General features: G+C 54.3%; 20 non-coding genes across 20 annotated transcripts; all 20 read right to left on the bottom strand.

Moving 5' to 3' along the window:
* Positions 1-655: 655 nt before the first annotated feature.
* On the bottom strand, positions 656-774 carry LOC126185411 (5S ribosomal RNA). The gene has a single exon (XR_007537167.1). It is a non-coding gene; the product is annotated as a 5S ribosomal RNA (ribosomal RNA).
* Positions 775-1,606: 832 nt separating this feature from the next.
* LOC126185388 (5S ribosomal RNA) lies at positions 1,607-1,725 on the bottom strand. Its single transcript, XR_007537145.1, has one exon. It is a non-coding gene; the product is annotated as a 5S ribosomal RNA (ribosomal RNA).
* Positions 1,726-2,552: 827 nt separating this feature from the next.
* Positions 2,553-2,671, bottom strand: LOC126186191 (5S ribosomal RNA). Its single transcript, XR_007537292.1, has one exon. It is a non-coding gene; the product is annotated as a 5S ribosomal RNA (ribosomal RNA).
* An 818-nt stretch (positions 2,672-3,489) lies between these two features.
* LOC126186193 (5S ribosomal RNA) lies at positions 3,490-3,608 on the bottom strand. The gene has a single exon (XR_007537294.1). It is a non-coding gene; the product is annotated as a 5S ribosomal RNA (ribosomal RNA).
* An 823-nt stretch (positions 3,609-4,431) lies between these two features.
* On the bottom strand, positions 4,432-4,550 carry LOC126186194 (5S ribosomal RNA). Its single transcript, XR_007537295.1, has one exon. It is a non-coding gene; the product is annotated as a 5S ribosomal RNA (ribosomal RNA).
* An 822-nt stretch (positions 4,551-5,372) lies between these two features.
* Positions 5,373-5,491, bottom strand: LOC126186246 (5S ribosomal RNA). The gene has a single exon (XR_007537347.1). It is a non-coding gene; the product is annotated as a 5S ribosomal RNA (ribosomal RNA).
* Positions 5,492-6,323: 832 nt separating this feature from the next.
* Positions 6,324-6,442, bottom strand: LOC126186598 (5S ribosomal RNA). The gene has a single exon (XR_007537663.1). It is a non-coding gene; the product is annotated as a 5S ribosomal RNA (ribosomal RNA).
* An 827-nt stretch (positions 6,443-7,269) lies between these two features.
* LOC126186195 (5S ribosomal RNA) lies at positions 7,270-7,388 on the bottom strand. Its single transcript, XR_007537296.1, has one exon. It is a non-coding gene; the product is annotated as a 5S ribosomal RNA (ribosomal RNA).
* An 827-nt stretch (positions 7,389-8,215) lies between these two features.
* LOC126186196 (5S ribosomal RNA) lies at positions 8,216-8,334 on the bottom strand. The gene has a single exon (XR_007537297.1). It is a non-coding gene; the product is annotated as a 5S ribosomal RNA (ribosomal RNA).
* An 827-nt stretch (positions 8,335-9,161) lies between these two features.
* LOC126186359 (5S ribosomal RNA) lies at positions 9,162-9,280 on the bottom strand. Its single transcript, XR_007537456.1, has one exon. It is a non-coding gene; the product is annotated as a 5S ribosomal RNA (ribosomal RNA).
* Positions 9,281-10,117: 837 nt separating this feature from the next.
* On the bottom strand, positions 10,118-10,236 carry LOC126185253 (5S ribosomal RNA). The gene has a single exon (XR_007537015.1). It is a non-coding gene; the product is annotated as a 5S ribosomal RNA (ribosomal RNA).
* An 811-nt stretch (positions 10,237-11,047) lies between these two features.
* On the bottom strand, positions 11,048-11,166 carry LOC126186310 (5S ribosomal RNA). Its single transcript, XR_007537408.1, has one exon. It is a non-coding gene; the product is annotated as a 5S ribosomal RNA (ribosomal RNA).
* Positions 11,167-12,003: 837 nt separating this feature from the next.
* Positions 12,004-12,122, bottom strand: LOC126186496 (5S ribosomal RNA). Its single transcript, XR_007537587.1, has one exon. It is a non-coding gene; the product is annotated as a 5S ribosomal RNA (ribosomal RNA).
* An 832-nt stretch (positions 12,123-12,954) lies between these two features.
* Positions 12,955-13,073, bottom strand: LOC126186197 (5S ribosomal RNA). The gene has a single exon (XR_007537299.1). It is a non-coding gene; the product is annotated as a 5S ribosomal RNA (ribosomal RNA).
* An 837-nt stretch (positions 13,074-13,910) lies between these two features.
* Positions 13,911-14,029, bottom strand: LOC126186198 (5S ribosomal RNA). The gene has a single exon (XR_007537300.1). It is a non-coding gene; the product is annotated as a 5S ribosomal RNA (ribosomal RNA).
* Positions 14,030-14,861: 832 nt separating this feature from the next.
* Positions 14,862-14,980, bottom strand: LOC126186320 (5S ribosomal RNA). The gene has a single exon (XR_007537418.1). It is a non-coding gene; the product is annotated as a 5S ribosomal RNA (ribosomal RNA).
* An 817-nt stretch (positions 14,981-15,797) lies between these two features.
* On the bottom strand, positions 15,798-15,916 carry LOC126186615 (5S ribosomal RNA). The gene has a single exon (XR_007537679.1). It is a non-coding gene; the product is annotated as a 5S ribosomal RNA (ribosomal RNA).
* Positions 15,917-16,749: 833 nt separating this feature from the next.
* Positions 16,750-16,868, bottom strand: LOC126186199 (5S ribosomal RNA). The gene has a single exon (XR_007537301.1). It is a non-coding gene; the product is annotated as a 5S ribosomal RNA (ribosomal RNA).
* Positions 16,869-17,700: 832 nt separating this feature from the next.
* On the bottom strand, positions 17,701-17,819 carry LOC126186560 (5S ribosomal RNA). The gene has a single exon (XR_007537632.1). It is a non-coding gene; the product is annotated as a 5S ribosomal RNA (ribosomal RNA).
* An 837-nt stretch (positions 17,820-18,656) lies between these two features.
* LOC126186200 (5S ribosomal RNA) lies at positions 18,657-18,775 on the bottom strand. The gene has a single exon (XR_007537302.1). It is a non-coding gene; the product is annotated as a 5S ribosomal RNA (ribosomal RNA).
* Between the last annotated feature and the right edge of the window lie 3,423 nt (positions 18,776-22,198).

Below are 22,198 nucleotides of genomic sequence, written 5' to 3' on the forward strand. Positions count from 1 at the left end.
ATTGGCGGGCGCACCGCCGCGTGTGTGAGACGCACTGCTGCTCGTTGCACCCCCTGTCATTCGCTGGGCGCGTGCAGCCGTCGACACTAGCGGAGGACGCATCTTGTCCCTGGTGTTCAGCGGAGGGCCTGTGCGGGGTGTGGCAGTGTCGTGCTGGAGGGCGCCACTGGTAGCGATGTGGGCTTCCTCGCCTCGCCTCGCCTCACACCAGGTGTCTGCGTAGTTTGCAGTGCATTCGCACCATTCCTATCCCTGTCCCTGTCCCCGTCCCGACTTGTCCCGACTTTGCTCGACTGCCGCTCGTTGCCGCTCGGGTCGTGCTCCATATGACAGCGCAAGCACGAGTAACGTCTGCGGGACGAGACGAGACGACTAAGGAATACATTCGTGGTTACAAATCAAATTTGGAACTCTACACTCCTACACAACAATAGGCGGTGACGTATTTCAGAAATCACCTGCCGATTCGTACTGTTTTGTCGTTTTCAAAGTCTTCTTGGCAAACTTGGTTAGCACATTCTCCTTCAAACTGAGTTAATTACTGCATTTTCGTACCATTACAGTAGTTTAAAAGGCTTAAGGAAGCATCTTTGTCACAACAGAAAGGTAGTTTGAAAATTGGGCTGGCGACATAACAAAAAAACAAAAGAAAGGGAGCCAACAGCACACGGGTTTCCCAGGCGGTCACCCATCCAAGTACTAGCCGGGCCCGATGATGCTTAACTTCGGTGATCGGACGACAACCGGTGTATTCGTCATGGTATGGCCGTTGGCGCTCATCTAATGTAGGAGCACGGCAGAATTCGCGTTCGGCTTTCCTCCCAACACACAAAATGATAGTTTTCGGCCGCATTTGACGAAAGCGCTTCCTTCCGCAACCGTCAGTTCCTCGAGGACGGCGCGGGGAGGCGCGCCCGGCGTCCCAGCAGAGCGACGGCCGAATTGGCGGGCGCACCGCCGCGTGTGTGAGACGCACTGCTGCTCGTTGCACCCCCTGTCATTCGCTGGGCGCGTGCAGCCTTCGACGCTAGCGGAGGACGCATCTTGTCCCTGGTGTTCAGCGGAGGGCCTGCGCGGGGTGTGGCAGTGTCGTGCTGGAGGGCGCCACTGGTAGCGATGTGGGCTTCCTCGCCTCGCCACGCCTCGCCTCGCCTCACACCAGGTGTCTGCGTAGTTTGCAGTGCATTCGCACCATTCCTATCCCAGTCCCTGTCCCCGTCCCGACTTGTCCCGACTTTGCTCGACTGCCGCTCGCTGCCGCTCGGGTCGTGGTCCATATGACAGCGCAAGCACGACAAACGTCTGCGGGACGAGACGAGACGACTAAGGAATACATTCGTGGTTACAAATCAAATTTGGAACTCTACACTCCTACACAACAATAGGCGGTGACGTATTTCAAAAATCACCTGCCGATTCGTACTGTTTTGTCGTTTTCAAAGTCTTCTTGGCAAATTTGGTTAGCACATTCTCCTTCAAACTGAGTTAATTACTGCATTTTCGTACCATTACAGTAGTTTAAAAGGCTTAAGGAAGCATCTTTGTCACAACAGAAAAGTAGTTTGAAAATTGGGCTGGCGACATAACAAAAAAACAAAAGGAAGGGAGCCAACAGCACCCGGGTTTCCCAGGCGGTCACCCATCCAAGTACTCGCCGGGCCCGATGATGCTCAACTCTGGTGATCGGACGAGAACCGGTGTATTCATCATGGTATGGCCGTTGGCGCTCATCTAATGTAGGAGCACGGCAGAATTCGCGTTCGGCTTTTCTCCCAACACACAAAATGTTAGTTTTCGGCCGCATTTGACGAAAGCGCTTCCTTCCGCAACCGCCAGTTCCTCGAGGACGGCGCGGGGAGGCGCGCCCGGCGTCCCAGCAGAGCGACGGCCGAATTGGCGGGCGCACCGCCGCGTGTGTGAGACGCACTGCTGCTCGTTGCACCCCCTGTCATTCGCTGGGCGCGTGCAGCCTTCGACACTAGCGGAGGACGCATCTTGTCCATGGTGTTCAGCGGAGGGCCTGTGCGGTGTGTGGCAGTGACGTGCTGGAGGGCGCCACTGGTAGCGATGTGGGCTTCCTCGCCTCGCCTCGCCTCGCCTCACACCAGGTGTCTGCGTAGTTTGCAGTGCATTCGCACCATTCATATCCCTGTCCCTGTCCCCGTCCCGACTTGTCCCGACTTTGCTCGACTGCCGCTCGCTGCCGCTCGGGTCGTGGTAGATATGACAGCGCAAGCACGACAAACGTCTGCGGGACGAGACGAGACGACTAAGGAATACATTCGTGGTTACAAATCAAATTTGGAACTCTACACTCCTACACAACAATAGGCGGTGACGTATTTCAGAAATCACCTGCCGATTCGTACTGTTTTGTCGTTTTCAAAGTCTTCTTGGCAAACTTGGTTAGCACATTCTCCCTCAAACTGAGTTAATTACTGCATTTTCGTACCATTACAGTAGTTTAAAAGGCTTAAGGAAGCATCTTTGTCACAACAGAAAGGTAGTTTGAAAATTGGGCTGGCGACATAACAAAAAAACAAAAGGAAGGGAGCCAACAGCACCCGGGTTTCCCAGGCGGTCACCCATCCAAGTACTAGCCGGGCCCGATGATGCTTAACTTCGGTGATCGGACGAGAACCGGTGTATTCATCATGGTATGGCCGTTGGCGCTCATCTAATGTAGGAGCACGGCAGAATTCGCGTTCGGCTTTTCTCCCAACACACAAAATGTTAGTTTTAGGCCGCATTTGACGAAAGCGCTTCCTTCCGCAACCGCCAGTTCCTCGAGGACGGCGCGGGGAGGCGCGCCCGGCGTCCCAGCAGAGCGACGGCCGAATTGGCGGGCGCACCGCCGCGTGTGTGAGACGCACTGCTGCTCGTTGCACCCCCTGTCATTCGCTGGGCGCGTGCAGCCTTCGACACTAGCGGAGGACGCATCATGTCCCTGGTGTTCAGCGGAAGGCCTGTGCGGGGTGTGGCAGTGTCGTGCTGGAGGGCGCCACTGGTAGCGATGTGGGCTTCCTCGCCTCGCCTCGCCTCGCCTCACACCAGGTGTCTGCGTAGTTTGCAGTGCATTCGCACCATTCCTATCCCTGTCCCTGTCCCCGTCCCGACTTGTCCCGACTTTGCTCGACTGCCGCTCGGGTCGTGGTCCATATGATAGCGCAACTACGACAAACGTCTGCGGGACGAGACGAGACGACTAAGGAATACATTCGTGGTTACAAATCAAATTTGGAACTCTACACTCCTACACAACAATAAGCGGTGACGTATTTCAGAAATCACCTGCCGATTCGTACTGTTTTGTCGTATTCAAAGTCTTCTTGGCAAACTTGGTTAGCACATTCTCCCTCAAACTGAGTTAATTACTGCATTTTCGTACCATTACAGTAGTTTAAAAGGCTTAAGGAAGCATCTTTGTCACAACAGAAAGGTAGTTTGAAAATTGGGCTGGCGACATAACAAAAAAAACAAAAGGAAGGGAGCCAACAGCACCCGGGTTTCCCAGGCGGTCACCCATCCAAGTACTAGCCGGGCCCGATGATGCTTAACTTCGGTGATCGGACGAGAACCGGTGTATTCATCATGGTATGGCCGTTGGCGCTCATCTAATGTAGGAGCACGGCAGAATTCGCGTTCGGCTTTTCTCCCAACACACAAAATGTTAGTTTTCGGCCGCATTTGACGAAAGCGCTTCCTTCCGCAACCGCCAGTTCCTCGAGGACGGCGCGGGGAGGCGCGCCCGGCGTCCCAGCAGAGCGACGGCCGAATTGGCGGGCGCACCGCAGCGTGTGTGAGACGCACTGCTGCTCGTTGCACCCCCTGTCATTCGCTGGGCGCGTGCAGCCTTCGACACTAGCGGAGGACGCATCATGTCCCTGGTGTTCAGCGGAAGGCCTGTGCGGGGTGTGGCAGTGTCGTGCTGGAGGGCGCCACTGGTAGCGATGTGGGCTTCCTCGCCTCGCCTCGCCTCACACCAGGTGTCTGCGTAGTTTGCAGTGCATTCGCACCATTCCTATCCCTGTCCCTGTCCCCGTCCCGACTTGTCCCGACTTTGCTCGACTGCCGCTCGTTGCCGCTCGGGTCGTGCTCCATATGACAGCGCAAGCACGACAAACGTCTGCGGGACGAGACGAGACGACTAAGGAATACATTCGTGGTTACAAATCAAATTTGGAACTCTACACTCCTACACAACAATAAGCGGTGACGTATTTCAGAAATCACCTGCCGATTCGTACTGTTTTGTCGTATTCAAAGTCTTCTTGGCAAACTTGGTTAGCACATTCTCCCTCAAACTGAGTTAATTACTGCATTTTCGTACCATTACAGTAGTTTAAAAGGCTTAAGGAAGCATCTTTGTCACAACAGAAAGGTAGTTTGAAAATTGGGCTGGCGACATAACAAAAAAAACAAAAGGAAGGGAGCCAACAGCACCCGGGTTTCCCAGGCGGTCACCCATCCAAGTACTAGCCGGGCCCGATGATGCTTAACTTCGGTGATCGGACGAGAACCGGTGTATTCATCATGGTATGGCCGTTGGCGCTCATCTAATGTAGGAGCACGGCAGAATTCGCGTTCGGCTTTTCTCCCAACACACAAAATGTTAGTTTTCGGCCGCATTTGACGAAAGCGCTTCCTTCCGCAACCGCCAGTTCCTCGAGGACGGCGCGGGGAGGCGCGCCCGGCGTCCCAGCAGAGCGACGGCCGAATTGGCGGGCGCACCGCCGCGTGTGTGAGACGCACTGCTGCTCGTTGCACCCCCTGTCATTCGCTGGGCGCGTGCAGCCTTCGACACTAGCGGAGGACGCATCATGTCCCTGGTGTTCAGCGGAAGGCCTGTGCGGGGTGTGGCAGTGTCGTGCTGGAGGGCGCCACTGGTAGCGATGTGGGCTTCCTCGCCTCGCCTCGCCTCACACCAGGTGTCTGCGTAGTTTGCAGTGCATTCGCACCATTCCTATCCCTGTCCCTGTCCCCGTCCCGACTTGTCCCGACTTTGCTCGACTGCCGCTCGTTGCCGCTCGGGTCGTGCTCCATATGACAGCGCAAGCACGACAAACGTCTGCGGGACGAGACGAGACGACTAAGGAATACATTCGTGGTTACAAATCAAATTTGGAACTCTACACTCCTACACAACAATAGGCGGTGACGTATTTCAGAAATCACGTGCCGATTCGTACTGTTTTGTCGTTTTCAAAGTCTTCTTGGCAAACTTGGTTAGCACATTCTCCTTCAAACTGAGTTAATTACTGCATTTTCGTACCATTACAGTAGTTTAAAAGGTTTAAGGAAGCATCTTTGTCACAACAGAAAGGTAGTTTGAAAATTGGGCTGGCGACATAACAAAAAAACAAAAGAAAGGGTGCCAACAGCACCCGGGTTTCCCAGGCGGTCACCCATCCAAGTACTAGCCGGGCCCGATGATGCTTAACTTCGGTGATCGGACGAGAACCGGTGTATTCATCATGGTATGGCCGTTGGCGCTCATCTAATGTAGGAGCACGGCAGAATTCGCGTTCGGCTTTCCTCCCAACACACAAAATGTTAGTTTTCGGCCGCATTTGACGAAAGCGCTTCCTTCCGCAACCGTCAGTTCCTCGAGGACGGCGCGGGGAGGCGCGCCCGGCGTCCCAGCAGAGCGACGGCCGAATTGGCGGGCGCACCGCCGCGTGTGTGAGACGCACTGCTGCTCGTTGCACCCCCTGTCATTCGCTCGGCGCGTGCAGCCTTCGACGCTAGCGGAGGACGCATCTTGTCCCTGGTGTTCAGCGGAGGGCCTGTGCGGGGTGTGGCAGTGTCGTGCTGGAGGGCGCCACTGGTAGCGATGTGGGCTTCCTCGCCTCGCCACGCCTCGCCTCGCCTCACACCAGGTGTCTGCGTAGTTTGCAGTGCATTCGCACCATTCCTATCCCTGTCCCTGTCCCCGTCCCGACTTGTCCCGACTTTGCTCGACTGCCGCTCGCTGCCGCTCGGGTCGTGGTCCATATGACAGCGCAAGCACGACAAACGTCTGCGGGACGAGACGAGACGACTAAGGAATACATTCGTGGTTACAAATCAAATTTGGAACTCTACACTCCTACACAACAATAGGCGGTGACGTATTTGAGAAATCACCTGCCGATTCGTACTGTTTTGTCGTTTTCAAAGTCTTCTTGGCAAACTTGGTTAGCACATTCTCCCTCAAACTGAGTTAATTACTGCATTTTCGTACCATTACAGTAGTTTAAAAGGCTTAAGGAAGCATCTTTGTCACAACAGAAAAGTAGTTTGAAAATTGGGCTGGCGACATAACAAAAAAACAAAAGGAAGGGAGCCAACAGCACCCGGGTTTCCCAGGCGGTCACCCATCCAAGTACTAGCCGGGCCCGATGATGCTTAACTCTGGTGATCGGACGAGAACCGGTGTATTCATCATGGTATGGCCGTTGGCGCTCATCTAATGTAGGAGCACGGCAGAATTCGCGTTCGGCTTTTCTCCCAACACACAAAATGTTAGTTTTCGGCCGCATTTGACGAAAGCGCTTCCTTCCGCAACCGCCAGTTCCTCGAGGACGGCGCGGGGAGGCGCGCCCGGCGTCCCAGCAGAGCGACGGCCGAATTGGCGGGCGCACCGCCGCGTGTGTGAGACGCACTGCTGCTCGTTGCACCCCCTGTCATTCGCTGGGCGCGTGCAGCCTTCGACACTAGCGGAGGACGCATCTTGTCCATGGTGTTCAGCGGAGGGCCTGTGCGGTGTGTGGCAGTGTCGTGCTGGAGGGCGCCACTGGTAGCGATGTGGGCTTCCTCGCCTCGCCTCGCCTCGCCTCACACCAGGTGTCTGCGTAGTTTGCAGTGCATTCGCACCATTCATATCCCTGTCCCTGTCCCCGTCCCGACTTGTCCCGACTTTGCTCGACTGCCGCTCGCTGCCGCTCGGTTCGTGGTCCATATGACAGAGCAACTACGACAAACGTCTGCGGGACGAGACGAGACGACTAAGGAATACATTCGTGGTTACAAATCAAATTTGGAACTCTACACTCCTACACAACAATAAGCGGTGACGTATTTCAGAAATCACCTGCCGATTCGTACTGTTTTGTCGTTTTCAAAGTCTTCTTGGCAAACTTGGTTAGCACATTCTCCCTCAAACTGAGTTAATTACTGCATTTTCGTACCATTACAGTAGTTTAAAAGGCTTAAGGAAGCATCTTTGTCACAACAGAAAGGTAGTTTGGAAATTGGGCTGGCGACATAACAAAAAAACAAGAGGAAGGAAGCCAACAGCACCCGGGTTTCCCAGGCGGTCACCCATCCAAGTACTAGCCGGGCCCGATGATGCTTAACTTCGGTGATCGGACGAGAACCGGTGTATTCATCATGGTATGGCCGTTGGCGCTCATCTAATGTAGGAGCACGGCAGAATTCGCGTTCGGCTTTTCTCCCAACACACAAAATGTTAGTTTTCGGCCGCATTTGACGAAAGCGCTTCCTTCCGCAACCGCCAGTTCCTCGAGGACGGCGCGGGGAGGCGCGCCCGGCGTCCCAGCAGAGCGACGGCCGAATTGGCGGGCGCACCGCAGCGTGTGTGAGACGCACTGCTGCTCGTTGCACCCCCTGTCATTCGCTGGGCGCGTGCAGCCTTCGACACTAGCGGAGGACGCATCTTGTCCCTGGTGTTCAGCGGAGGGCCTGTGCGGGGTGTGGCAGTGTCGTGCTGGAGGGCGCCACTGGTAGCGATGTGGGCTTCCTCGCCTCGCCTCGCCTCGCCTCACACCAGGTGTCTGCGTAGTTTGCAGTGCATTCGCACCATTCCTATCCCTGTCCCTGTCCCCGTCCCGACTTGTCCCGACTTTGCTCGACTGCCGCTCGTTGCCGCTCGGGTCGTGCTCCATATGACAGCGCAAGCACGACAAACGTCTGCGGGACGAGACGAGACGACTAAGGAATACATTCGTGGTTACAAATCAAATTTGGAACTCTACACTCCTACACAACAATAGGCGGTGACGTATTTCAGAAATCACCTGCCGATTCGTACTGTTTAGTCGTTTTCAAAGTCTTCTTGGCAAACTTGGTTAGCACATTCTCCCTCAAACTGAGTTAATTACTGCATTTTCGTACCATTACAGTAGTTTAAAAGGCTTAAGGAAGCATCTTTGTCACAACAGAAAGGTAGTTTGAAAATTGGGCTGGCGACATAACAAAAAAACAAAAGGAAGGGAGCCAACAGCACCCGGGTTTCCCAGGCGGTCACCCATCCAAGTACTAGCCGGGCCCGATGATGCTTAACTTCGGTGATCGGACGAGAACCGGTGTATTCATCATGGTATGGCCGTTGGCGCTCATCTAATGTAGGAGCACGGCAGAATTCGCGTTCGGCTTTTCTCCCAACACACAAAATGTTAGTTTTCGGCCGCATTTGACGAAAGCGCTTCCTTCCGCAACCGCCAGTTCCTCGAGGACGGCGCGGGGAGGCGCGCCCGGCGTCCCAGCAGAGCGACGGCCGAATTGGCGGGCGCACCGCCGCGTGTGTGAGACGCACTGCTGCTCGTTGCACCCCCTGTCATTCGCTGGGCGCGTGCAGCCTTCGACACTAGCGGAGGACGCATCATGTCCCTGGTGTTCAGCGGAAGGCCTGTGCGGGGTGTGGCAGTGTCGTGCTGGAGGGCGCCACTGGTAGCGATGTGGGCTTCCTCGCCTCGCCTCGCCTCGCCTCACACCAGGTGTCTGCGTAGTTTGCAGTGCATTCGCACCATTCCTATCCCTGTCCCTGTCCCCGTCCCGACTTGTCCCGACTTTGCTCGACTGCCGCTCGCTGCCGCTCGGGTCGTGGTCCATATGACAGCGCAACTACGACAAACGTCTGCGGGACGAGACGAGACGACTAAGGAATACATTCGTGGTTACAAATCAAATTTGGAACTCTACACTCCTACACAACAATAGGCGGTGACGTATTTCAGAAATCACCTGCCGATTCGTACTGTTTTGTCGTTTTCAAAGTCTTCTTGGCAAACTTGGTTAGCACATTCTCCCTCAAACTGAGTTAATTACTGCATTTTCGTACCATTACAGTAGTTTAAAAGGCTTAAGGAAGCATCTTTGTCACAACAGAAAGGTAGTTTGAAAATTGGGCTGGCGACATAACAAAAAAACAAAAGGAAGGGAGCCAACAGCAGCCGGGTTTCCCAGGCGGTCACCCATCCAAGTACTAGCCGGGCCCGATGATGCTTAACTTCGGTGATCGGACGAGAACCGGTGTATTCATCATGGTATGGCCGTTGGCGCTCATCTAATGTAGGAGCACGGCAGAATTCGCGTTCGGCTTTTCTCCCAACACACAAAATGTTAGTTTTCGGCCGCATTTGACGAAAGCGCTTCCTTCCGCAACCGCCAGTTCCTCGAGGACGGCGCGGGGAGGCGCGCCCGGCGTCCCAGCAGAGCGACGGCCGAATTGGCGGGCGCACCGCCGCGTGTGTGAGACGCACTGCTGCTCGTTGCACCCCCTGTCATTCGCTGGGCGCGTGCAGCCTTCGACACTAGCGGAGGACGCATCTTGTCCCTGGTGTTCAGCGGAGGGCCTGTGCGGGGTGTGGCAGTGTCGTGCTGGAGGGCGCCACTGGTAGCGATGTGGGCTTCCTCGTCTCGCCTCGCCTCGCCTCGCCTCGCCTCACACCAGGTGTCTGCGTAGTTTGCAGTGCATTCGCACCATTCCTATCCCTGTCCCTGTCCCCGTCCCGACTTGTCCCGACTTTGCTCGACTGCCGCTCGCTGCCGCTCGGGTCGTGGTCCATATGACAGCGCAAGCACGACAAACGTCTGCGGGACGAGACGAGACGACTAAGGAATACATTCGTGGTTACAAATCAAATTTGGAACCCTACACTCCTACACAACAATAGGCGGTGACGTATTTCAGAAATCACCTGCCGATTCGTACTGTTTTGTCGTTTTCAAAGTCTTCTTGGCAAACTTGGTTAGCACATTCTCCCTCAAACTGAGTTAATTACTGCATTTTCGTACCATTACAGTAGTTTAAAAGGCTTAAGGAAGCATCTTTGTCACAACAGAAAGGTAGTTTGAAAATTGGGCTGGCGACATAACAAAAAAACAAAAGGAAGGGAGCCAACAGCACCCGGGTTTCCAAGGCGGTCACCCATCCAAGTACTAGCCGGGCCCGATTATGCTTAACTTCGGTGATCGGACGTGAACCGGTGTATTCATCATGGTATGGCCGTTGGCGCTCATCTAATGTAGGAGCACGGCAGAATTCGCGTTCGGCTTTTCTCCCAACACACAAATTGTTAGTTTTCGGCCGCATTTGACGAAAGCGCTTCCTTCCGCAACCGCCAGTTCTTCGAGGACGGCGCGGGGAGGAGCGCCCGGCGTCCCAGCAGAGCGACGGCCGAATTGGCGGGCGCACCGCCGCGTGTGTGAGACGCACTGCTGCTCGTTCCACCCCTGTCATTCGCTGGGCGCGTGCAGCCTTCGACACCAGCGGAGGACGCATCTTGTCCCTGGTGTTCAGCGGAGGGCCTGTGCGGGGTGTGGCAGTGTCGTGCTGGAGGGCGCCACTGGTAGCGATGTGGGCTTCCTCGCCTCGCCTCACACCAGGTGTCTGCGTAGTTTGCAGTGCATTCGCACCATTCCTGTCCCTGTCCCTGTCCCCGTCCCGACTTGTCCCGACTTTGCTCGACTGCCGCTCGCTGCCGCTCGGGTCGTGGTCCATATGACAGCGCAAGCACGACAAACGTCTGCGGGACGAGACGAGACGACTAAGGAATACATTCGTGGTTACAAATCAAATTTGGAACTCTACACTCCTACACAACAATAGGCGGTGACGTATTTCAGAAATCACCTGCCGATTCGTACTGATTTGTCGTTTTCAAAGTCTTCTTGGCAAACTTGGTTAGCACATTCTCCCTCAAACTGAGTTAATTACTGCATTATCGTACTATTACAGTAGTTTAAAAGGCTTAAGGAAGCATCTTTGTCACAACAGAAAGGTAGTTTGAAAATTGGGCTGGCGACATAACAAAAAAACGAAGGGAGCCAACAGCACCCTGGTTTCCCAGGCGGTCACCCATCCAAGTACTAGCCGGGCCCGATGATGCTTAACTTCGGTGATCGGACGAGAACCGGTGTATTCATCATGGTATGGCCGTTGGCGCTCATCTAATGTAGGAGCACGGCAGAATTCGCGTTCGGCTTTTCTCCCAACACACAAAATGTTAGTTTTCGGCCGCATTTGACGAAAGCGCTTCCTTCCGCAACCGCCAGTTCCTCGAGGACGGCGCGGGGAGGCGCGCCCGGCGTCCCAGCAGAGCGACGGCCGAATTGGCGGGCGCACCGCCGCGTGTGTGAGACGCACTGCTGCTCGTTGCACCCCCTGTCATTCGCTGGGCGCGTACAGCCTTCGACACTAGCGGAGGACGCATCTTGTCCCTGGTGTTCAGCGGGGGGCCTGTGCGGAGTGTGGCAGTGTCGTGCTGGAGGGCGCCACTGGTAGCGATGTGGGCTTCCTCGTCTCGCCTCGCCTCGCCTCGCCTCGCCTCACACCAGGTGTCTGCGTAGTTTGCAGTGCATTCGCACCATTCCTATCCCTGTCCCTGTCCCCGTCCCGACTTGTCCCGACTTTGCTCGACTGCCGCTCGCTGCCGCTCGGGTCGTGGTCCATATGACAGCGCAAGCACGACAAACGTCTGCGGGACGAGACGAGACGACTAAGGAATACATTCGTGGTTACAAATCAAATTTGGAACTCTACACTCCTACACAACAATAGGCGGTGACGTATTTCAGAAATCACCTGCCGATTCGTACTGTTTTGTCGTTTTCAAAGTCTTCTTGGCAAACTTGGTTAGCACATTCTCCCTCAAACTGAGTTAATTACTGCAGTTTCGTACCATTACAGTAGTTTAAAAGGTTTAAGGAAGCATCTTTGTCACAACAGAAAGGTAGTTTGAAAATTGGGCTGGCGACATAACAAAAAAACAAAAGGAAGGGTGCCAACAGCACCCGGGTTTCCCAGGCGGTCACCCATCCAAGTACTAGCTGGGCCCGATGATGCTTAACTTCGGTGATCTGACGAGAACCGGTGTATTCATCATGGTATGGCCGTTGGCGCTCATCTAATGTAGGAGCACGGCAGAATTCGCGTTCGGCTTTTCTCCCAACACACAAAATGTTAGTTTTCGGCCGCATTTGACGAAAGCGCTTCCTTCCGCAACCGCCAGTTCCTCGAGGACGGCGCGGGGAGGCGCGCCCGGCGTCCCAGCAGAGCGACGGCCGAATTGGCGGGCGCACCGCCGCGTGTGTGAGACGCACTGCTGCTCGTTGCACCCCCTGTCATTCGCTGGGCGCGTGCAGCCTTCGACACTAGCGGAGGACGCATCTTGTCCCTGGTGTTCAGCGGAGGGCCTGTGCGGGGTGTGGCAGTGTCGTGCTGGAGGGCGCCACTGGTAGCGATGTGGGCTTCCTCGCCTCGCCTCGCCTCGCCTCGCCTCACACCAGGTGTCTGCGTAGTTTGCAGTGCATTCGCACCATTCCTATCCCTGTCCCTGTCCCCGTCCCGACTTGTCCCGACTTTGCTCGACTGCCGCTCGCTGCCGCTCGGGTCGTGGTCCATATGACAGCGCAAGCACGACAAACGTCTGCGGGACGAGACGAGACGACTAAGGAATACATTCGTGATTACAAATCAAATTTGGAAATCTACACTCCTACACAACAATAGGCGGTGACGTATTTCAGAGATCACCTGCCGATTCGTACTGTTTTGTCGTTTTCAAAGTCTTCTTGGCAAACTTGGTTAGCACATTCTCCCTCAAACTGAGTTAATTACTGCATTTTCGTACCATTACAGTAGTTTAAAAGGCTTAAGGAAGCATCTTTGTCACAACAGAAAGGTAGTTTGAAAATTGGGCTTTCGACATAACAAAAAAACAAAAGGAAGGGAGCCAACAGCACCCGGGTTTCCCAGGCGGTCACCCATCCAAGTACTAGCCGGGCCCGATGATGCTTAACTTCGGTGATCGGACGAGAACCGGTGTATTCATCATGGTATGGCCGTTGGCGCTCATCTAATGTAGGAGCACGGCAGAATTCGCGTTCGGCTTTTCTCCCAACACACAAAATGTTAGTTTTCGGCCGCATTTGACGAAAGCGCTTCCTTCCGCAACCGCCAGTTCCTCGAGGACGGCGCGGGGAGGCGCGCCCGGCGTCCCAGCAGAGCGACGGCCGAATTGGCGGGCGCACCGCCGCGTGTGTGAGACGCACTGCTGGTCGTTGCACCCCCTGTCATTCGCTGGGTGCGTGCAGCCTTCGACACTAGCGGAGGACGCATCTTGTCCCTGGTGTTCAGCGGAGGGCCTGTGCGGGGTGTGGCAGTGTCGTGCTGGAGGGCGCCACTGGTAGCGATGTGGGCTTCCTCGTCTCGCCTCGCCTCGCCTCGCCTCGCCTCACACCAGGTGTCTGCGTAGTTTGCAGTGCATTCGCACCATTCCTATCCCTGTCCCTGTCCCCGTCCCGACTTGTCCCGACTTTGCTCGACTGCCGCTCGCTGCCGCTCGGGTCATGGTCCATATGACAGCGCAAGCACGACAAACGTCTGCGGGACGAGACGAGACGACTAAGGAATACATTCGTGGTTACAAATCAAATTTCGAACTCTACACTCCTACACAACAATAGGCGGTGACGTATTTCAGAAATCACCTGCCGATTCGTACTGTTTTGTCGTTTTCAAAATCTTCTTGGCAAACTTGGTTAGCACATTCTCCCTCAAACTGAGTTAATTACTGCATTTTCGTACCATTACAGTAGTTTAAAAGGCTTAAGGAAGCATCTTTGTCACAACAGAAAGGTAGTTTGAAAATTGGGCTGGCGACATAACAAAAAAACAAAAGAAAGGGAGCCAACAGCACCCGGGTTTCCCAGGCGGTCACCCATCCAAGTACTAGCCGGGCCCGATGATGCTTAACTTCGGTGATCGGACGAGAACCGGTGTATTCATCATGGTATGGCCGTTGGCGCTCATCTAATGTAGGAGCACGGCAGAATTCGCGTTCGGCTTTTCTCCCAACACACAAAATGTTAGTTTTCGGCCGCATTTGACGAAAGCGCTTCCTTCCGCAACCGCCAGTTCCTCGAGGACGGCGCGGGCAGGCGCGCCCGGCGTCCCAGCAGAGCGACGGCCGAATTGGCGGGCGCACCGCCGCGTGTGTGAGACGCACTGCTGCTCGTTGCACCCCCTGTCATTCGCTGGGCGCGTGCAGCCTTCGACACTAGCGGAGGACGCATCTTGTCCCTGGTGTTCAGCGGAGGGCCTGTGCGGGGTGTGGCAGTGTCGTGCTGGAGGGCGCCACTGGTAGCGATGTGGGCTTCCTCGTCTCGCCTCGCCTCTCCTCGCCTCACACCAGGTGTCTGCGTAGTTTGCAGTGCATTCGCACCATTCCTATCCCTGTCCCTGTCCCCGTCCCGACTTGTCTCGACTTTGCTCGACTGCCGCTCGCTGCCGCTCGGGTCGTGGTCCATATGACAGCGCAAGCACGACAAACGTCTGCGGGACGAGACGAGACGACTAAGGAATACATTCGTGGTTACAAATCAAATTTGGAACTCTACACTCCTACACAACAATAGGCGGTGACGTATTTCAGAAATCACCTGCCGATTCGTACTGTTTTGTCGTTTTCAAAGTCTTCTTGGCAAAATTGGTTAGCACATTCTCCCTCAAACTGAGTTAATTACTGCATTTTCGTACCATTACAGTAGTTTAAAAGGCTTAAGGAAGCATCTTTGTCACAACAGAAAGGTAGTTTGAAAATTGGGCTGGCGACATAACAAACAAACAAAAGGAAGGGAGCCAACAGCACCCGGGTTTCCCAGTCGGTCACCCATCCAAGTACTAGCCGGGCCCGATGATGCTTAACTTCGGTGATCGGACGAGAACCGGTGTATTCATCATGGTATGGCCGTTGGCTCTCATCTAATGTAGGAGCACGGCAGAATTCGCGTTCGGCTTTTCTCCCAACACACAAAATGTTAGTTTTCGGCCGCATTTGACGAAAGCGCTTCCTTCCGCAACCGCCAGTTCCTCGAGGACGGCGCGGGGAGGCGCGCCCGGCGTCACAGCAGAGCGACGGCCGAATTGGCGGGCGCACCGCCGCGTGTGCGAGACGCACTGCTGCTCGTTGCACCCCCTGTCATTCGCTGGGCGCGTGCAGCCTTCGACACTAGCGGAGGACGCATCTTGTCCCTGGTGTTCAGCGGAGGGCCTGTGCGGGGTGTGGCAGTGTCGTGCTGGAGGGCGCCACTGGTAGCGATGTGGGCTTCCTCGACTCGCCTCACACCAGGTGTCTGCGTAGTTTGCAGTGCATTCGCACCATTCCTATCCCTGTCCCTGTCCCCGTCCCGACTTGTCCCGACTTTGCTCGACTGCCGCTCGCTGCCGCTCGGGTCGTGGTCCATATGACAGCGCAAGCACGACAAACGTCTGCGGGACGAGACGAGACGACTAAGGAATACATTCGTGGTTACAGATCAAATTTGGAACTCTACACTCCTACACAACAATAGGCGGTGACGTATTTCAGAAATCACCTGCCGATTCGTACTGTTTTGTCGTTTTCAAAGTCATCTTGGCAAACTTGGTTAGCACATTCTCCCTCAAACTGAGTTAATTACTGCATTTTCGTACCATTACAGTAGTTTAAAAGGCTTAAGGAAGCATCAATGTCACAACAGAAAGGTAGTTTAAAAATTAGGCTGGCGACATAACAAAAAAACAAAAGGAAGGGAGCCAACAGCATCCGGGTTTCCAAGGCGGTCACCCATCCAAGTACTAGCCGGGCCCGATGATGCTTAACTTCGGTGATCGGACGAGAACCGGTGTATTCATCATGGTATGGCCGTTGGCGCACATCTAATGTAGGAGCACGGCAGAATTCGCGTTCGGCTTTTCTCCCAACACACAAAATGTTAGTTTTCGGCCGCATTTGACGAAAGCGCTTCCTTCCGCAACCGCCAGTTCCTCGAGGACGGCGCGGGGAGGCGCGCCCGGCGTCCCAGCAGAGCGACGGCCGAATTGGCGGGCGCGCCGCCGCGTGTGTGAGACGCACTGCTGCTCGTTGCACCCCCTGTCATTCGCTGGGCGCGTGCAGCCTTCGACACTAGCGGAGGACGCATCTTGTCCCTGGTGTTCAGCGGAGGGCCTGTGCGGGGTGTGGCAGTGTCGTGCTGGAGGGCGCCACTGGTAGCGATGTGGGCTTCCTCGCCTCGCCTCGCCTCGCCTCGCCTCACACCAGGTGTCTGCGTAGTTTGCAGTGCATTCGCACCATTCCTATCCCTGTCCCCGTCCCCGTCCCGACTTGTCCCGACTTTGCTCGACTGCCGCTCGCTGTCGCTCGGGTCGTGGTCCATATGACAGCGCAAGCACGACAAACGTCTGCGGGACGAGACGAGACGACTAAGGAATACATTCGTGGTTACAAATCAAATTTGGAACTCTACACTCCTACACAACAATAGGCGGTGACGTATTTCAGAAATCACCTGCCGATTCGTACTGTTTTGTCGTTTTCAAAGTCTTCTTGGCAAACTTGGTTAGCACATTCTCCCTCAAACTGAGTTAATTACTGCATTTTCGTACCATTACAGTAGTTTAAAAGGCTTAAGGAAGCATCTTTGTCACAACAGAAAGGTAGTTTGAAAATTGGGCTTGCGACATAACAAATAAAACAAAAGGAAGGGAGCCAACAGCACCCGGGTTTCCCAGGCGGTCACCCATCCAAGTACTAGCCGGGCCCGATGATGCTTAACTTCGGTGATCGGACGAGAACCGGTGTATTCATCATGGTATGGCCGTTGGCGCTCATCTAATGTAGGACCACGGCAGAATTCGCGTTCGGCTTTTCTCCCAACACACAAAATGTTAGTTTTCGGCCGCATTTGACGAAAGCGCTTCCTTCCGCAACCGCCAGTTCCTCGAGGACGGCGCGGGGAGGCGCGCCCGGCGTCCCAGCAGAGCGACGGCCGAATTGGCGGGCGCGCCGCCGCGTGTGTGAGACGCACTGCTGCTCGTTGCACCCCCTGTCATTCGCTGGGCGCGTGCAGCCTTCGACACTAGCGGAGGACGCATCTTGTCCCTGGTGTTCAGCGGAGGGCCTGTGCGGGGTGTGGCAGTGTCGTGCTGGAGGGCGCCACTAATAGCGATGTGGGCTTCCTCGCCTCGCCTCGCCTCGCCTCGCCTCACACCAGGTGTCTGCGTAGTTTGCAGTGCATTCGCACCATTCCTATCCCTGTCCCTGTCCCGGTCCCGACTTGTCCCGACTTTGCTCGACTGCCGCTCGCTGCCGCTCGAGTCGTGATCCATATGACAGCGCAAGCACCACAAACGTCTCCGGGACGAGACGAGACGACTAAGGAATACATTCGTGGTTACAAATCAAATTTGGAACTCTACACTCATACACAACAATAGGCGGTGACGTATCTCAGAAATCACCTGCCGATTCGTACTGTTTTGTCGTTTTCAAAGTCTTCTTGGCAAACTTGGTTAGCACATTCTCCCTCAAACTGAGTTAATTACTGCATTTTCGTACCATTACAGTAGTTTAAAAGGCTTAAGGAAGCATCTTTGTCACAACAGAAAGGTAGTTTGAAAATTGGGCTGGCGACATAACAAAAAAACAAAAGGAAGGGAGCCAACAGCTCCCGGGTTTCCCAGGCGGTCACCCATCCAAGTACTAGCCGGGCCCGATGATGCTTAACTTCGATGATCGGACGAGAACCGGTGTATTCATCATGGTATGGCCGTTGGCGCTCATCTAATGTAGGAGTACGGCAGAATTCACGTTCGGCTTTTCTCCCAACACACAAAATGTTAGTTTTCGGCCGCATTTGACGAAAGCGCTTCCTTCCGCAACCGCCAGTTCCTCGAGGACGGCGCGGGGAGGCGCGCCCGGCGTCCCAGCAGAGCGACGGCCGAATTGGCGGGCGCACCGCCACGTGTGTGAGACGCACTGCTGCTCGTTGCACCCCCTGTCATTCGCTGGGCGCGTGCAGCCTTCGACACTAGCGGAGGACGCATCTTGTCCCTGGTGTTCAGCGGAGGGCCAGTGCGGGGTCTGGCAGTGTCGTGCTGGAGGGCGCCACTGGTAGCGATGTGGGCTTCCTCGCCTCGCCTCGCCTCGCCTCGCCTCGCCTCACACCAGGTGTCTGCGTAGTTTGCAGTGCATTTGCACCATTCCTATCCCTGTCCCTGTCCCCGTCCCGACTTGTCCCGACTTTGCTCGACTGCCGCTCGCTGCCGCTCGGGTCGTGGTCCATATGACAGCGCAAGCACGACAAGCGTCTGCGGGACGAGACGAGACGACTAAGGAATACATTCGTGGTTACAAATCAAATTTGGAACTCTACACTCCTACACAACAATAAGCGGTGACGTATTTCAGAAATCACCTGCCGATTCGTACTGTTTTGTCGTTTTCAAAGTCTTCTTGGCAAACTTGGTTAGCACATTCTCCCTCAAACTGAGTTAATTACTGCATTTTCGTACCATTACAGTAGTTTAAAAGGCTTAAGGAAGCATCTTTGTCACAACAGAAAGGTAGTTTGAAAATTGGGCAGGCGACTTAAAAAAAAAACAAAGGGAAGGGAGCCAACAGCACCCGGGTTTCCCAGGCGGTCACCCATCCAAGTACTAGCCGGGCCCGATGATGCTTAACTTCGGTGATCGGACGAGAACCGGTGTATTCATCATGGTATGGCCGTTGGCGCTCATCTAATGTAGGAGCACGGCAGAATTCACGTTCGGCTTTTCTCCCAACACACAAAATGTTAGTTTTCGGCCGCATTTGACGAAAGCGCTTCCTTCCGCAACCGCCAGTTCCTCGAGGACGGCGCGGGGAGGCGCGCCCGGCGTCCCAGCAGAGCGACGGCCGAATTGGCGGGCGCACCGCCGCGTGTGTGAGACGCACTGCTGCTCGTTGCACCCCCTGTCATTCGCTGGGCGCGTGCAGCCTTCGACACTAGCGGAGGACGCATCTTGTCCCTGGTGTTCAGCGGAGGGCCTGTGCGGGGTGTGGCAGTGTCGTGCTGGAGGGCGCCACTGGTAGCGATGTGGGCTTCCTCGCCTCGCCTCGCCTCGCCTCACACCAGGTGTCTGCGTAGTTTGCAGTGCATTCGCACCATTCCTATCCCTGTCCCTGTCCCCGTCCCGACTTGTCCCGACTTTGCTCGACTGCCGCTCGCTGCCGCTCGGGTCGTGGTCCATATGACAGCGCAAGAACGACAAACGTCTGCGGGACGAGACGATACGACTAAGGAATACATTCGTGGTTACAAATCAAATTTGGAACTCTACACTCCTACACAACAATAGGCGGTGACGTATTTCAGAAATCACCTGCCGATTCGTACTGTTTTATCGTTTTCAAAGTCTTCTTGGCAAACTTGGTTAGCACATTCTCCCTCAAACTGAGTTAATTACTGCATTTTCGTACCATTACAGTAGCTTAAAAGGCTTAAGGAAGCATCTTTGTCACAACAGGAAGGTAGTTTGAAAATTGGGCTGGCGACATCACAAAAAAACAAAAGAAAGGGAGCCAACAGCACCCGGGTTTCCCAGGCGGTCACCCATCCAAGTACTAGCCGGGCCCGATGATGCTTAACTACGGTGATCGGACGAGAACTTTTTTTTTTTTTTTTTTTCTTTTTTTTTGTTGAGATCCTTTAGGAGAACAAAGGTCCATTGTGGCCAGCGGAAACATGTCCAAAACGATGTGAGAAAGGAATACCATCCGCTGAAGGTGTGGATATAACGTGAGGAAGGAAGAACGCAAACGCGAAACACAAATAAAAAACCATTCTAGAAGGACAATGACCACAAGTCAGCAGCGGAGGCCTCCCGCCGCAAGAGAAAAGCAAAAGTAAAGAGACTCTCAAAGAAAATTTAAAAATAAAAAACACACACGAACGAGCACACTATACGTGCCAAATATGTCCGGCGCACGGTAAAGGTGAATTCTACACAATTCCGGCAGCAGCAAACATATTTCGTCTTCTCGATAAGCTGGATTTCCGTGCCCAAGAGGCAACCGTTTCAACACAAAATATCTTTAAGCACCGTCTCACAGTTCAGGGACAAGGCAATTGACAGTCCTGCAATAGTCACAAAAATTTAGGAAAAGTCAGCAATTAGGGAACAAATCGTCAAATCCAGGAGAGAAAAAAAAAAAAAACCAATATGGCAATCCTAAGGACAACCTCCCAAAATGGCGGAAGATTAGTCGAGCCGGTGAGACAAATTAACTGTCATACATCAAGAATAGAACAATGATATCATTCCGCACATTCCACCAAAAGGAACAGTGGAATGGAAAGTACATAATCATGGCAGGAGAGAAATATGTAATTTGGTAAAGGCGGTCCGTAGAGGTACATCTAAAAATCGGGCATAATTGGAAACATACTGCGGGTTACGTTTCTCCCGCCCATAGTAGTCCCAAAGATACGTCAAAAACTGCAAGCGATCCATGAGTCGAAGAGAAAAAATCGCATGTGCAGCATGCGCAGCGATCCACACGGTAGCGTTTCTCTTGGTGGCAGGATACGGCCGCCAGTCGGGAACCAGGATATACAAAGGCTGTATGGCACGCGGGGTAGTCCGATTGATCAATGCCAACATCTCACGGGTGGCATCCCATACCTCTTGAAACTGGGGGCACACAAAACGGTGTTCGATCGTGTCCTCAGCCGCGCACCGCCCGCAGAGGCCACTCGGGAGGAGATTGATTGCGTGGAGTTTCGCATTCGTGGCAACGGTGCGATTCACAACTTTATACCAGGTGGCCCGAACATCGGATGTCAACAATTTACTGGAAATGTTGGACCACACCGTCCGCCAATCGCATTGCGGCAGCCTCAACTCCCATTTGTTAGTCGGCAGAGTTCCGCGGAGGGCCTCTGCGATCGCGCTGACGCTACCCCTGCGCCGGTCGTCGCCTATCAGATAGCTAGTGTGGAGGAAATACTGGCGAACGAAATTCAATCTGTACGGGATAGCCTGGACAGAGACAGGCGCGCGGAGAGAAGCAGGGCGGTAAAGGTCGAAGAGTACCGACGTGGGGCTAAGCCCCGCATTGGCTATTACACGGTTGGTTCGGTGGAGCAAAAGGGCAGCACACTTTGAAGGAAAATCAACCATACCGACGCCGCCCCTGTCCGGCGGGAGCGTGCAAATATTGTAGGCGACTTTAAAGATTTCGCCTCGCCAGACCAACCAAGAAACAGCATGCTTGATTGCCCGTTCAATCTCCTTCGGCACCGGCAAAACTTGAGCCAAGTACCAGGCCTTGGCCAACACCTGGGTATTTACAACCGAAGCTCTATCCAGCAAAGACAAATTTCGTTTGGCGGCAGCCTGAGTCGCCGCTCGTACAGAATATAACACCGCGCGCCAATTTATCACCGCCATTTGTTGTACATTGGCAGTCATCTGGATCCCGAGAATCTTATGTCGCAACCTTACGGTATACCAATCACGACGGACAGCCCTCATGGTCGCAGTAAGCGGCAGTAAGATGGACTTACGGGGGTTCACAACCGCACCCGATGCCGTTTCAAATTGGTGAAGAATGAGGCGGAGCGTATCAATATCATCGGGACGTTGGATAAAAACACCCAAGTCGTCCGCATACGCCCGACAGACAAGCGAACCCGTACCAAACGGGACACCGTGGCAAACATTTGTTATCTTACGGATCAGAGGATCCAACGCTAAAACGAATAATCCCATGGAAAGTGGGCACCCTTGGCGGACGGATCTGTTCATCCTGAGGACATCACCGGCCTGGCCATGAAAAAGGATTCTGGATGTAGCCGATTTCAGAAGGTTAGATATCACATGCGTGAATGTTAAACCAAATCCAAACTTAGACATGACCCGCCGCAAGTACTCGTGACTAATTCTATCAAACGCGTTATGAAAATCAATGGAAAGTATCGCAGCCCGGCCGCCACGGCGTGACGAGGCAGAAGCGATACACTCACGATACGCGAGTACAGCGTCATAAATATTCCGTCCAGGTACGGCACACGATTGAGAAGGACTAATGACGGTCTTCAACGCCGGCCGCAAACGGTGGGAAAAGCAGCGTGCTATGATTTTATAATCGGCGTTTAAGAGTGTGATCGGCCG

This window comes from Schistocerca cancellata, chromosome 4 (assembly GCF_023864275.1).
Source record: "Schistocerca cancellata isolate TAMUIC-IGC-003103 chromosome 4, iqSchCanc2.1, whole genome shotgun sequence".
Classification (NCBI taxonomy): domain Eukaryota; kingdom Metazoa; phylum Arthropoda; class Insecta; order Orthoptera; family Acrididae; genus Schistocerca; species Schistocerca cancellata.